Source organism: Erinaceus europaeus, chromosome 4 (assembly GCF_950295315.1).
Source record: "Erinaceus europaeus chromosome 4, mEriEur2.1, whole genome shotgun sequence".
Lineage (NCBI taxonomy): Eukaryota > Metazoa > Chordata > Mammalia > Eulipotyphla > Erinaceidae > Erinaceus > Erinaceus europaeus.
This window is the reverse complement of record NC_080165.1, coordinates 131,574,762-131,589,091: the sequence shown is the minus strand read 5'-3', so window position 1 is coordinate 131,589,091 and position 14,330 is coordinate 131,574,762. Positions and strand designations below refer to the sequence as shown.

Below are 14,330 nucleotides of genomic sequence, written 5' to 3'. Positions count from 1 at the left end.
TGTATCAATCTACTTTATGTGAATGCATATAGTATAGGATATATGTGTCTATAATTTTAAGCATATTATATTAGTTAACAGAACTAAGAAATTGAGACCAGAAATGCCATGTTGATTTACACTCAAAACTCATAAAGTCATAGTCCCAAAAGAGCATAAAATATAGGCAGAAGGGTGTTGGCCCATAGTGCAGTGGGTTAAGTACTCACACATGGCACAAAGTGCGAGGACTGGTTCAAGGATCCTGGTTCCAGGCCCAGGCTCCCCACCTGCAGGGTGAAGCAGGTCTGCAGGTGTCTTTCTCTCCCCTTCTCTATCTTCCCCTCCTCTCTAGATTTTTCTCTGTTCTATTTGACAACAACAACAATAATAAAGGCAACAAAAATGAGGGGGAAAAATGGCCTCCAGGGGCAGTGGGTTTGTAGTGCAAGCACTGAGCCCCAACAATAACCCTGGAGGCAAAAAAAAAAAAATGTAGCCAGAAGAACAGGTGGCGAAGTGTCATTTAGATGTGAAGTAGAGTTTAGGTACTTGCAAGAAAGGGTCTATTTTGAGAAGAGGTATGCTGTATTTGAAAGGGAAAATAAATACACGAATTTTCTTGGAATTACCAATAGAATTTTTGACTCCTTGCAGAAATAAATCTTCTTAAAAAGGCTTTTTCATTTAATTTTATGCCAGTACACTATTACTGGTGACACCTATTGTTAAAATTCTTCTAAAACAGCAAATAACACTTCACACATGACAGCCAGATTTTTATACAAAGGAAAGTAACACAACCAATGAAACTATGATAGACTTTGGAACAAGCTTGCAAAGTCAGAGCTATGCAGTAGAGACTGATCTGTGGTCAGCATCATAATGGCTCAAAATGGAAACTATTACGGACTTACTGGACAAACATAGCTAGTATCTGCTTTAGGAAAACTCAATTACCAAGAAATTCTTCTCATGGACTCAAATGGAGTTAAGTTTCACTTATCATGTTTAAATATTTTAATTATTTTAAAATTAGGTGATTGGATTGAGATTCATTTGATAAAATACAGGATTTTCACAAGTTAGATCTCAAGTACAATCCCCAACACTGACAGAATTGTGGTCTAGTCCTCTATCTCTCATTCTTAATTAAAAATAAATCTTTAGGGGGCTGGGCGGTAGTGCAGCACATTAAGTGCCCTTGGCACAAAGAACAAAGACCAGAGTAAGGATCCCAGTTGGAGCCCCTGGCTCACCACCTGCATGGGAGTCGCTTCACAAGTGGTGAAGCAGGTCTGCAGGTGTCTTTCTCTCCCTCTCTCTGTCTTCCCCTCCTCTCTCGATTTCTCTCTGTCCTATCCAACAACGATGACAACAATGATAGCCACAACAATAAAAAACAAGGGCAACAAAAGGGAATAAAAATATATAAATAAAAATAAATATTTAAAAAATAGATTTTTTAGTATCTCAAGCAATTGTCAAACAAGCTTTTATACATCAAAATCACTGCACTGCAGATCTTGCTGTGATAGAAAGATGTAACTGTTAGGTAGACCTGTGCTTTCAACAATTCTTTGGAACTCTGGACTTACATAGATTGTTTGCTTCTGAATACTAGAGAAAATTAACTAGAACATGTGCTGGTACCAGAAAAATAAATGTATTTTCCCTTGTCCTGGAAGACAATAAACAATTATTGCAAACATAGACAAGGCTGAGGAACAAATACTGAGTGTTATTTCTGGGACTAGGAAGGTAGGTCAGCCTGGGAAACTTGAAGGTCCAGGTATAACCCCAAGCACCAGTATATGCTAGAGTATACAGATGTCTGGCATTTCTCTCTCTCTCTCTCTCTCTCTCTCTCTCTCTCTCTCATTTGTTATCTCTTTCTGCCTCTGTCACTCATAATAAATAAATAAGAAAACTAAAATGCATATAATTTTTTAAAATATAATTTATCAAAATTATCAGAATTTTTTACTGTGAATAACATCATTCCTCTAGCAAGTATATGAAGTTAATTGGAATGTCTATTTGAAAATTATATTGAGTTTATAAACATAATCTAAAAAAAAGAATTGATGGATATTCACAACGACAGAATTGGTGTTAGAAGGATTGCTTCAAGAGCACTAGGAAAAATTTCTATTTGGCAAGTTAAAAAGACCATTTATTATCTTGTTTCAAGATTTTCTCATTTTCATAAGAAAGAGAGAAACCAGAGGACTGCATAGTTCTAACATGTTGTATTTCTGAGAACTTCTGGGACCTCAGAAGGCTGGGGTATGAATCTACAGCAGAAAAGCAATTACAGAAGCCAAAACTCCATCTTCTACACCCCATAAAGAATTTTGGCCCATATACCCAAAGGGGGAGAAATGATAGGGGAAAGATGACCAGAGGGCTCTGAATTCCAATTCCATCAATACCTGCACAGAAAAGAAGGAAAAAAGCAGCAGTAGTTGTAGGTGTGACTTAGAAAGGAAGAGAAGGCAGGACCATCGAAAAAATGGGCACATGCAAATAAATATATCCATGGAGAATTATAGAAACAATAGTCAGTCCTTATCTGTGGCATTGGCGGAGATACTACAGTTTCTAATGGAGGGAATGGGGACACAGAACTCTGGTGGAGGGAATGGTGTGGGATTGTACACATCCTGTTAGCTCATAATTTTGTAAATCAATATTAAATCACTAATTAAAAAATGAAGTTACTTGGAGAGGAAAACAACAAAAACAAAAGAGACCAACCAATAGATACTCTGGGATGCAGAAAAAGCTTTCGTAAGTGGAAAATTAGTAGCAATATAGGCCCATATTAATAAACTGTAAAGATCTCAAGATATTTAACATCACAACCAAGTCAACTAGAAAAGGAGCAACAGAGACCCAAAAATCAACAGGAGAAAAGAAAAAGTCAAAATCAGAACAGAAATTAATGAAATCGAAACTAGAAAAATGATTCAAAAAATAATGATATCAAGAGTTGGATTTTTGAAAGGACAAATAAAATAGGTAAACCATTTTCTAAATTCACCAAAAAAAAAAAAAGAAAAGAAAAGAAAAAAACACAAAGCTACGATAAAAATAATCAAGCATGAAAGAGATGAAATTAACTGAAGTTCAATTAGAAGACAATTTGATTGAGAATATCATTCTTTTGTGTGTGGTGACATATCTTTTATTCATCAGTTTCGTGTTTGCAGGGAAAAACTGTTATAATTTTTCTGTCTGAATGAAAAAATGAGATGTATATAGCCTAGTAAATATCAAGATGCCATTATTGTTTTATTTATTTAGCTACCTACCATGCCACTTTCTACTTTTTATGGATATACATAATTAAGTTCATTTTTGCTAAATTCTTAAAGTATACATTCTGGAGAATAATAATGTATTTTCACATACACAGTTGACAAGATTGAAATCTACAACTTATTCCTGTATAAATTCTGTCGATTAATTTGCTTATTTATGCCATGACGGACTCTTCTTCTTCTAGCGTTTGCCATGACGGACTCTACACCTGCATGATTCTACAGCACCCAGAGGACTTTTTTTTTTCCCAGAAAAGGGTAAAAGGGACAAAGAGTGAGTGACAGACAGAGAGAGGTGTAGTAAGACCACAGCACTGCTTCTTAAATCTCCTGCAGGCAGGTATTCCCATGTGGTCGCTGGTGGCTGAAATCAGGTACTCAAACATGGGAAAATGTGGCTTCTATCAGGTTAGCTGTCTCTTGGTTCCAGTTCAGCGTATTTTTAGATTCCATATTTAAGAGCTATCATGAAGGCTTGTTTTTATTTTCCTGTCTTATTTTATTTTGCATAATGTTCTCCAGGTCTATTCATATTGTTGCAAATGTCAAAAATTCTCACTTTCTCATGATATGTATACACCACACACACACACACACACACACACACACACACAAAACCACACACAATTTACCCCTTCCTCCATTAATGGAGATCTAGTTTTTATTCCATACCTTGTATTGTAGCATTCATGCCTCAGTAAACATGTAAGTACAAACACATGATCTGTTTTAATTTCCTATGATACAAGTATGCTGGTTCATATAATAATTCAATTTTGATTTTCTGAGGATTCTGCATGCCACTCATTATAGTGTATGAACATTTCCATTCCCAGTGATAGTGCACAGGGTCTCTTTTTTCCACATTCTTGCCAATGCTAATCTCTTCTCATCTTGATAAAGATAAATAAAAATACCTGTAATCCAACTCAGTAGAAGAAAAACAAAACAAGATATATATTCTGATGTTAAATATTATTTACCACTTTTATCAATCCTCATACAAAGAACACCAACTTAGGGTCTGGTTTATTTAACTATGTAAAATAATTAATGTTATGCTTTTCTTAACTTAGTTTAGCCCAGTGCTACTATTTATACCTAAACACATTACTTTATACAAAATTCTAAAAATTAATTAATATGACCAGTTAACATATATAGCAATAGGTAATTTGTAATAGCAATATGAAGACAAATGTTAATAACTTTCACAGTAATAATAAAAAACCTTTATGCGGTTTATTAAGTGTGTATCCTAACACCTGTGTTCGAAATTAATTACAACAATTTATAGTGTGAGTTTAGAATATACAAATTAAGGTGTGGGCCAGGTGATGGTACACCTGGTTGAGCACACGTTACAATGTGCAAGGACCCGGGGTTCGAGCTCCCAGTCCCCACCTGCAGGGAGAAAACTTTTGCGAGTGGTGAAGCATTGCTGCAGGTGTCTCTGTCTCTCTCCTCTATCACCCTCTTCCCTCTCAATTTATGGCTGTCTTGATCCAACAAATAAAGATAATATCAAAATTATTTAAACTGAATGAATGAATGAATGAAGCAGAATCTTTAAAAATAACTATTTCCCACTCAATACATACATATATATGTATACATATATACATTTGTGTGTGTATTTCTTTCTCTCCTTCTATTTCTTCCTTCTTCCCTTCTCTCTTCCCTAACTCCTTCCTTCCTTCCTCCCTTCCTTCATTCCTTCCTTTCATTCTTCTTTCCTTCCTTCCTTCCTTCTTTCCTTCCTTCCTTCCTTCCTTCCTTCCTTCCTTTCTTCCTTCCTTCCTTTCTTTCTTTCTCTCATAGAAGGTGAGAAACAGAAAAATGGACATTGAAGAAAGAGTTATCTGCAGTACAGTTCCATGGCTTGTGAAACTCCTCCACTGCCTGGGATAGGGTTGTCATAGGATCTATGACCCAGATCTTCACATATTGACATGTATACTTTCCCTGTGTGAGCCACTACCTAGAATCCCATTATCAGGATAATGCTAGTATTTCTAGTTTCCTAGGAAATGATCTGCTTTATGGAGGTTTGCAAATAATGATCACAGTGTCTCAGTTGCTATTCCCTTAGAATTATTATATGGTGAGATCTTCCATACTGGTAGCCGCATCTGCTGGTCGCTCTTGGTTCTTCAAATTTCCTGATTAGCTAAACTAGATATTTATAGAGTAGTTTTCTCCTTCCATGACCCCTGATAAACTTAGAAGAAGAAGAGATTGGTAGGTGGCAGAATATTATTTATTTACTGACATTTGATATTCTCTTGGTTTTGAGGACTTGATATTTAGCTTTGGCAAAGATTAAAAGAGACACAAAAAGCTCTATAAATGTACTTGATGCAAATGTGAGTTTCTTATTTGTGTCTTTGCTTGCCAACTCTACCCTACTCAGCAAAAGCAACATCTTCATTCTTTGTCTTTCAATACTGTCCATCATTGCCCAGCACACATAAAACAAAGCTGTAAAAAGTATCAGGTTTTGTACCCCAGAATGGAAGAAACATATGCCTGTCAGCAGATCCACAAAATTAAGGGAGGAAGGAGGAAAAGAAAAAGGAAAAAAAGTGAAAGAAAGAGAAAGTCTAATAGGCACAAAGTCTTTTTTAATTTTAATTTTAATTTCTTTATTGAGGGGTTAGTGATTTACAGTGCAGTCATTGACACATACAATTTCATTATGCACCAGGCCCCCAACGTTTTCTTCTTCTTCTCCCTTCCACTCCTTCCCCAGAGTCCTTTGTTTCACTTTGTACGTGTCCAGTCCATGTTTCACTTTGTGCTCCCCCTCCCTCCCTGTTCACTACATTATTAAGTCAGGCTAGTAATGAGTTCATTTGGTATTAATACTAATTTTTTTGGCTTATCTCACTCAAAATGGTGTCTTCAAGTTTCATCCAAGATGATGCAAAGGAGATAGGGTCATTATTTTTAACAGCTGAGTAGTATTCCAGCATATATATTATATAATATATTTTGTATAATTTATATATATTATATAATATATATTTTATATAGATGTTATATATTATATAGTATATTTAATATAATTTATATATTATGTTATATATATATATATATATATATATATATATATATATATATCCACTAATCTTATGTTGGACATCTGGGTTGCTTTCAGGTTGTAGAAATTACAAAGTGAGATTCTGTGAATATAGGTTTACATAGATCTCTTCTGATAGGTGTTTCTGTTTCCTATGGGTAAATCCCCAGGAAAGGAATTTCTGTGTTGTAGGGTAGATCCATTTCTAGTGTCCCAATAAGTCTCCAGATTGCTTTCCACAGTAGTTGTACCATTTTATACTCCCACTAGTGGTGAAGAGGTATCTCTTTTGCTCCATATCCTCTCCAACATTTGCCATTTCTGTTCTTTCTGATGTATGACATTCTCACAGGTATAAAATGATAATTCATTGTTATCTTTATTTGTATTTCTCTGATGATCAGTTAAAACAATTAAACCCCTTGTTTTTCAGATACCTAAAAAAAGGAGTTTTGGCATCTATTTGGATTGTGGTCAGGGAAAGAAAACAGTTTAAAATATGTTAACTAGGGGGTCGGGCAGTGGCACAGTAGGTTGAACGCAAGGACCGGCATAAGGATCCCGGTTTGAGCCCCCAGCTCCCCACCTGCAGGGGAGTCCCTTCACAGGCGGTGAAGCAGGTCTGCAGGTGTCTATCTTCCCCTCCCCCCTGTCTTCCCCTCCTCTCTCCACTTCTCTCTGTCCTATCCAACAATGAACAACATCAACAATGGCAATAATAATAACCACAACGAGGCTACAACAACAAGGGCAACAAAAGGGGAAAAAACGGCCTCCAGGAGCGGTGGATTCATGGTGCAGGCACGGAGCCCAGCAATAACCCTGGAGGAAAAAAAAAATGTTAACAATAAATATCTTGGGGGGGTCTGGCAGTAGTGCTGCGGGTTAAGCGCATGTGGCACAAAGCACAAGAATGGTTAAGGATCCTGGTTCTAGCCCCGGGCTTCCCACCTGCAGGGGAGTCGCTTCACAGGCAGTGAAGCAGGTAAGCAGGTGTCTGTCTTTCTCACCCCCTCTATGTCTCCCCCCCTATTTCTCTCTGTCCTATCCAATAACGATGACATTAACAACATTAACTACAACAACAAAAAAACAATGGCAACAAAAGGGAAAATTAATAAAAACAATAAGCATCTTAAATTAAACTCATTAGCATTTGAATCTTAAGATAGTTGATGAGCCACTACTGTGCAGACTACAGTCAGAACAAGTGTTGCCTAAAAGCAAGTATACAGTGGCCATGGGAAAAAAAAAAAAAGCTGTTCACTCCAACAGGCGGTAGACAACAATAAACCTGATAAACTCTTCAGTAAGTTTATAAATTATCTTGATTCTATGATCTGCACGTCAATATTTTTCTTTTTACTTACATATATTGATTTTTTTCTTTTGCCCACCTGCAAACCTTTGCCAGTTTATTTCAATAGATAGGCTCATGTTTAATGACCTTTTTAATTATATAGACTTTGATATATAGTAGAGTATTTCAACTTTTTTTAACCAAATACAACTTCAGTGCCATGACTGAAATGTATTACTATATATATTTTTCCTGTTAAAAGGGTCTGAAATCAATATTGTCACCCTCTTTGATTTAGTTTATTAATTCCATCTAAATTTTTAAAGGTTTTTTTTTCAGTTAAACCAACAATTCTGGCATAATAAATTTCATCTATGTCTTCTTTTATGGTATCATCACCAACAAAAATGTTTTGTAATATGACATTTTAATTTTATCCTATAAAGCAAAAACTCATAATATTCCATGGTTTAGGGCATTGGAAAGCTTCAGTGTGATATGAGTATAAAGCACGCTCTTCATGTTACCTCAAAATAATAGATGATATCTGCTGTGGAAGTACTGAAATCAGAATAAACTCTTTCACAGGACCCCTGCCTTCTTAGATGAGTCACATGAATCAGTTCTGGAAATAATAAGCTGGTTAATCTTGATTGAAACTACACACCTCTATAAACAGGTACCCCAGATATAGTTTACTAAGACATGATTGTAAAAAAAAAAAAAAAAAAAAAACAGATTGTTGGAAGCACTGCAAATGCCCAATGACAGATAACTGAGTAAAAGAAGTTTGGAATGTATGTTTAATGGATTACTACTCTGCATTAAAATGAAATTGTATCATTTGAAACAAAATAGTCCCCTGCATTAAAAAAAAAAATGAAAGTGTGTCATTTGAAACAAAACAAATGGAACTGAGATTGTGCTATGTGGAATAAGAGGTGAAGAAAAAAAAAACACATGGTGGTTTCACCCATATGTGGGATACAGATGACAAAAATAAATGAGCTTGACAAAACAAATTAAAAAAAAAAAAGGTGACCAAACCTTCTCTTGTACTTTGTGAGAACTATGATGTTTGGGGTCAGGGGTAATATAGAACTTTGGTGGAGGGTGTCATTACTAACACACCGCACTTATGGGTATCAAATTATACCCCTAAATTCTAATAATTTTGTAAAACACTGTTAAATCATTAATGATAATTGGAAGAATAGTTTATATAGCCTCAAAAATGAAACACTTAGGGGGCCATGTGGTGGCACATCTGGTTAAGTGCATATATTACCATGCCCAACCCAGGCTCAAGCCTCTAGTCCCTACCTGCAGTGGGGAAGCTTCATGAGTGGTACAGCAGGGCTGCAGGTATCTCTTTGTCTTTCCCTTTCTATCTCACCTCCCTCTCAATTTCTCTCTGTTCTATCAAAGAAAATGTATAAAGTTTAAAGTTAAAAAATATTTAGGAATTAAATTAAGAAGTATATAAAACATTCGTATGCTGAAAACCATGAAATGTTGCTGGATTAATGATAACCAAATGGAAGTTATTCTATATTTCTATTAGTAAATGAATTTATGTATTTGTATTTTTCCCACTTATCCCAATTTTATTTAAAAACTTGAAACACTTATTTCAGTATATGTTCTCGCATTTATAGTAAGCATTTATAATAAACATGATTTTTTTATTAGAATCTTTGATTAAGAACAAATAAAATCTATAACTTTTTACTTTCATATGGACTGCAACATCCGTGCGTGTCAAATTACCCATATGTATACATAAATACACAGAGAGTATATTTGCACACATGGAAGTAAGATTTGTAGACTTAGAATAATATGTTTAATGCATTACTGCTTTACTCATATTCTCAATTAACCTTAGTTAAGTAAATAAAAATTTTAAAATATAGAAAAGAATCTATTATTTAATTTAAATGCTTATTTTTCTTTTTTATATTTTATATTTCTATATTACAGAATTACATGTCGACAGGGGTTTTAATCCACACCAACCCCACTACAACTATCTGTCCACATTTATACATAGTTGCCCCTTCTTTTTCTGATTCAATCCGCTCTTTCCCTCTAAAGAACTCATGACATCATAACTATACCCATATGTCCCCCTCTTTTTCCTTCTCTCTCTCTCTGGGTGCTGATGGAGCTGGAGTGCAGAGTCCTCTTATCTTCATCCTATGACTTCTGCCCTGCTGGAAGTATGGATCAAGGTTGTTTATAGAGAGTAGAAGGTAGGAGTTCTGGCTTCTGTAGCTGCTTCTCCAGTGAACATGGATGTTGATAGGTCACACCATACCCCCAGCCTATTTCTTTCTTTCCCTAGAGGACCAGAATTCTGGAGATATGAGGGTCCAGGACACATTGGTGAGGTCATCTGACCGGAAGAGTCGGGTGGAGTCATGGTAGCATCTGCAGCCTGGTGTTTTGAAGGTGGCGTGACCTAAGTTGAGACAAGATGAATGAACAAGAATCAGAAAGTAGAGTCAGAGCAGATGAGATTATGGATTTTAGGGTAGAAGAAAGCTAGAAGAACCATTTTAGGCATGTTCCTGGGGGCATACAACTATAATAGTTTTGCTTGAGTTTGGTAGCTAGCCTGAGGTTGGATGAGAATATTGTCTGAGAGAATGGTGTCAAAGTGGAGAAGAGGGGCTAGAAAGTTGGATTAGGGCAGGAAGTAGCTCCCATTCTTATTTGTGTTAATGGTAGCATACTAACATTTGCAATATGAGGAAAACCTCACAGTTGAGTTCCTAAGTGACCAGGAAATGGGAGTGAGAAAGTTGAGCTCCATGTGACTGGAAAACCAGCAGGATACTTGTTTATGTGGTATGCTGCTTCCTCCAAGTAATCCTCTAAATAGTAGAATCTTATCTTGAGTAGTAGTCAATCATTATAGGTTTCTGATACATGCAAAGTATCAGTCTTGATCTTTGCCTGCATAAACAGATGTTGTAACTTTGATCTTTTGTTAAAGAAAAGCCTAACTCAAAAACATGTGATTTTGATCTCAAATGTGTGTCAACATATACTCCACTGTGATTGTAAAAACCTGACTGAATCATCCAATAGTCTCTGCATGGTTCCAAAGATCTCTGGTAGTGGTTTCTTCTCTTCAAGTCCTGCTCTTAAAGTGCAAAAATGTCATGGTGCAGTTTATGTGTGTGCTCATATAACAATCTTCCTTAAAGAAGTCAGAAATTAGTGTAGCAGTGTTTATAAGTCCCTGAACTTTATAATCAAACATAGCAAACTGTGACATCAATGAAGAAATGTATTGGGTTGTTAGAAATGTCATGACACATTTTTGCATAGACAAATACATCATAACATTCCCTGCAGCCTAAAGTATCTTCTCAATATCTCTTTTTTCAGAACTGGGACTTTTGCTAAGGTTCCAGTCAAGCTACAGAACAGCTGCTTTAAGTTTTCTGTTATAAAGTTAATGAAAACTATCATAATTTGCAAATTTTTACTTATAAAATGATATTATCTCAAAGCGTAAGAATCCTGGTTCAAGCACCCAGCTCCCCACCTGCAGGAGGTGGCTTAGCAAGCATTGTGAAGCAGGTCTGCAGGTGTCTTTCTCTCCTCCTCTCCGTCTTCCCCTCCTCTCTCTATTTCTCTCTGTCCTATCCAACAACAACAACAGCTATGACAACAATAACAACTACAACAACAAGGGCAACAAAGTAACAAAATGGGAAAAATAGCCTCCAGGAGCAGTGAATTTGTAGTGCAGGCAATGAGCCCCAACAATAACCCTGGAGGCAAAAAAAAAAATCACTCTTTTGGATAAAAGGGAGTATAATTCCACACAGTTTTCACCAGCAGAGTTCTATCCCCTCCATTGGAAGCTCTCCTATTCTTTATCCCTCTGGGAGTATGGGCCCAGGATCATTATGAGGTGAGGTTGGGAGGCCTGGCTTCTGTAATTGCTTCTCTGCTGAACACAGCTAATGGCAGGTCGATCCTTACACCACATTGTATATTCTTATGAGAGAGACATCAAAACACTGTTGTACTATCCCTGGAGCTCTACCTCTCTTTGTCTTTGTTGTTCTCATGTGGTACCAGGAAATAAGGAGTAGATAATGGTCCAGTTGAGAAAACTCCTTCTCTGACCCATCTTGGACAGAGCTAGAAGGAATTATGTTAAGTGAACTAAGTCAGAAAGATAAAGATGAGTATGGGATGATCCCACTCATCAACAGAAGTTGACTAGGAAGACCTGAAAGGGAAACTAAAAGCAGGACCTGACCAAATTGTAAGTAGGGCACCAAAGTAAAAACCCTGTGGTGAGGGGTAGACATGTAGCTTCCTGGGCCAGTGGGGGGTGGGAGTGGATGGGAGGGATGGGTCACAGTCTTTTGGTGGTGGGAATGGTGTTTATGTACACTCCTAGCAAAATGTAGACATATAAATCAGTAGTTAATTAATATGAGAGGGGGAAAATCAATTGTATGTCTCAAAGTTTTTCAAAGCACAAACTGAATCTTTTTAATATATAGGCTATGTATTTGATATGTGGACTCTCTCAAAAGCCTAGACCAAGTAGATCAGAAGCATCCAATAGCACAGCTATATACAAGATAGTGGGTACTGTACAGCAAACCCTAACAAAAGGACTTTTCAAAGTTAACCCAATTACCAAATAATGTGATGATAACATTAACTATCGATTGTCTTTTTGAACCTTAGACAGCAGGAACCTCACATCTCCACTATAGAGCCCCTACTTCCCCCAGTCCTGGAACCCTTGGATAGGGCCCACTTTCCCGTATGCCTCTCCCAATCCATATCAAATAATATTGCATGCGCCGATCACAACCTAACCAACGCAACGATTGCCACCTCAACATGCTTCACTTCAGACTGTGTCCAGAGACTTCATGTGTGGAATGACAACCCTTCAGCTTCATTACTCGGGTGAGACCTTTCCTTTTATAGTACGCTCTAATTTCATCTCAGGTGGTTCACTTTCCAAAACCTAGATATACACCAGTTTCTGTGAGAGAGAGCATATGTTCACACGTATCCATAAACTACTGCAAAATATATACCTAAAAGCAGAAGTACACTAGAGTTTGCAGTGAGTACCTCCCTAACACTTCCTCTCCACTATTCCAAGCTTTGGGTCCATGATTGCTCAACAATTTGTTTGGCTTCATATGTTAACTCTCTTTTCAGTCACCAGGTTCCAGATGCCATCAGGATGCTGGCCAGGCTTCCCTGGATTGAAGACCCCACCAATGTGTCCTGGAGCTCAGCTTCCCCAGAGACACACCCTACTGGGAGTATGGACCGACCAGTCAATGCCCATGTTCAGCGGGGAAGCAATTACAGAAGCCAGACCTTCTACCTTCTGCAACCCACAATGACCCTGGGTCCATGCTCCCAGAGGGATGGAGAATGGGAAAGCTATCAGGGGAGGGGGTGGGATATGGAGATTGGGTGGTGGGAATTGTGTGGAGTTGTACCCCTCCTACCCTATGGTTTTGTTAATTAATCCTTTCTTAAATAAAAAAAAAAAAGAGAAAAAAAAAAAAGAAAACTCCGAGGGAATTTCTTGCTTAAAATAATCTACATGCCAAAAGTGCTTATTGAAAATACCAGCTTTATGTGAATTCCTGAGGTGTATATCCAGCACGTTCATAGTCTCCAGGAAACAGATCTCCTTGTAGAGACAGATATTTGGAGAAGCATTGGTATTGCTTGGAGAGACAAGGTGAAGGGGAAGAAACGGTAAGTTGGAGGATCTTAGTGAGTGAAAAATGCACACATCAGTCATTATTTATTTATTTAAAAAATATTTTATTTATTTATTTATTCCCTTTTTGTTGCCCTTGTTGTTTTATTGTTGTACTTATTATTGTTGTCTGTCTTCATTGTTGGACAGGACAGAGAAAAATGGAGAGAGGAGGGGAAGACAGAGGAGGAGAGAAAGATAGACACCTGCAGACCTGCTTCACCACTTGTGAAGCGACTCCCCTGCAGGTGGGGAGCTGAGGGCTTGAACCTGTATCCTTACATTGGTTCTTGTGCTTTGCGCCTCATGCGCTTAACCCGCTGCACTACTGCCCGACTCCCATCAGTCATTATTTCTGAAAGAATTACAAGCAAGGTGAATGTTTCATATTAGCTTAATAACCTGAAGAAAAAAAAGCAGTCATGCTGTAACTATTTGTAGATTTTTTTTACCAGTGATCACATATTAATTACATAAGTGATCACATATTAATTCCCCCATTACAAAGGCACAAAGTCTCCAATTATAATCAAATGTTGAAAATATTCGAGGGGTCAGGTCGTGTCACACCTGTTAAAGCACATGTGTTACTATTTATATGTACCAGGACCAGGATTTTAACACTTGGTCCCTACCTATTGGGAAGTGGGGGGTACGGCACAAAAGGTGGATCAGTGGTGTAGATATTTTTCTGTCTCTTCTTCTCTACTTCTCAGAAAAGAAATAAGGATTTTTTTTAAAGATGCCATCAGGAATGGTGAGATAGTTGTGCAGGCACCCTGTCCCCGCAATCATACTGGTGCCAAAAACAAGGAAAAGAAAATATTTATCATTAATTTAATTATAATTCAATAGCACTAGAAATTAGGG

General features: G+C 37.1%; 1 long non-coding RNA gene across 2 annotated transcripts in view; it reads left to right on the top strand.

Annotated features, from left to right (window-relative positions):
- The window catches only part of LOC132538324 (uncharacterized), a 366,520-nt gene that overhangs the window by 87,813 nt on the left and 264,377 nt on the right, over nucleotides 1-14,330 (top strand). The window contains exon 1 of one of the 2 annotated variants that reach the window (XR_009549720.1): nucleotides 9,855-9,942. The exons of the other annotated variant lie outside the window; for it this stretch is intronic. This is a non-coding gene — a long non-coding RNA (uncharacterized LOC132538324). Of the gene's footprint in view, nucleotides 1-9,854; nucleotides 9,943-14,330 lie in introns of those variants that run through there. 2 annotated transcript variants of the gene reach the window in all.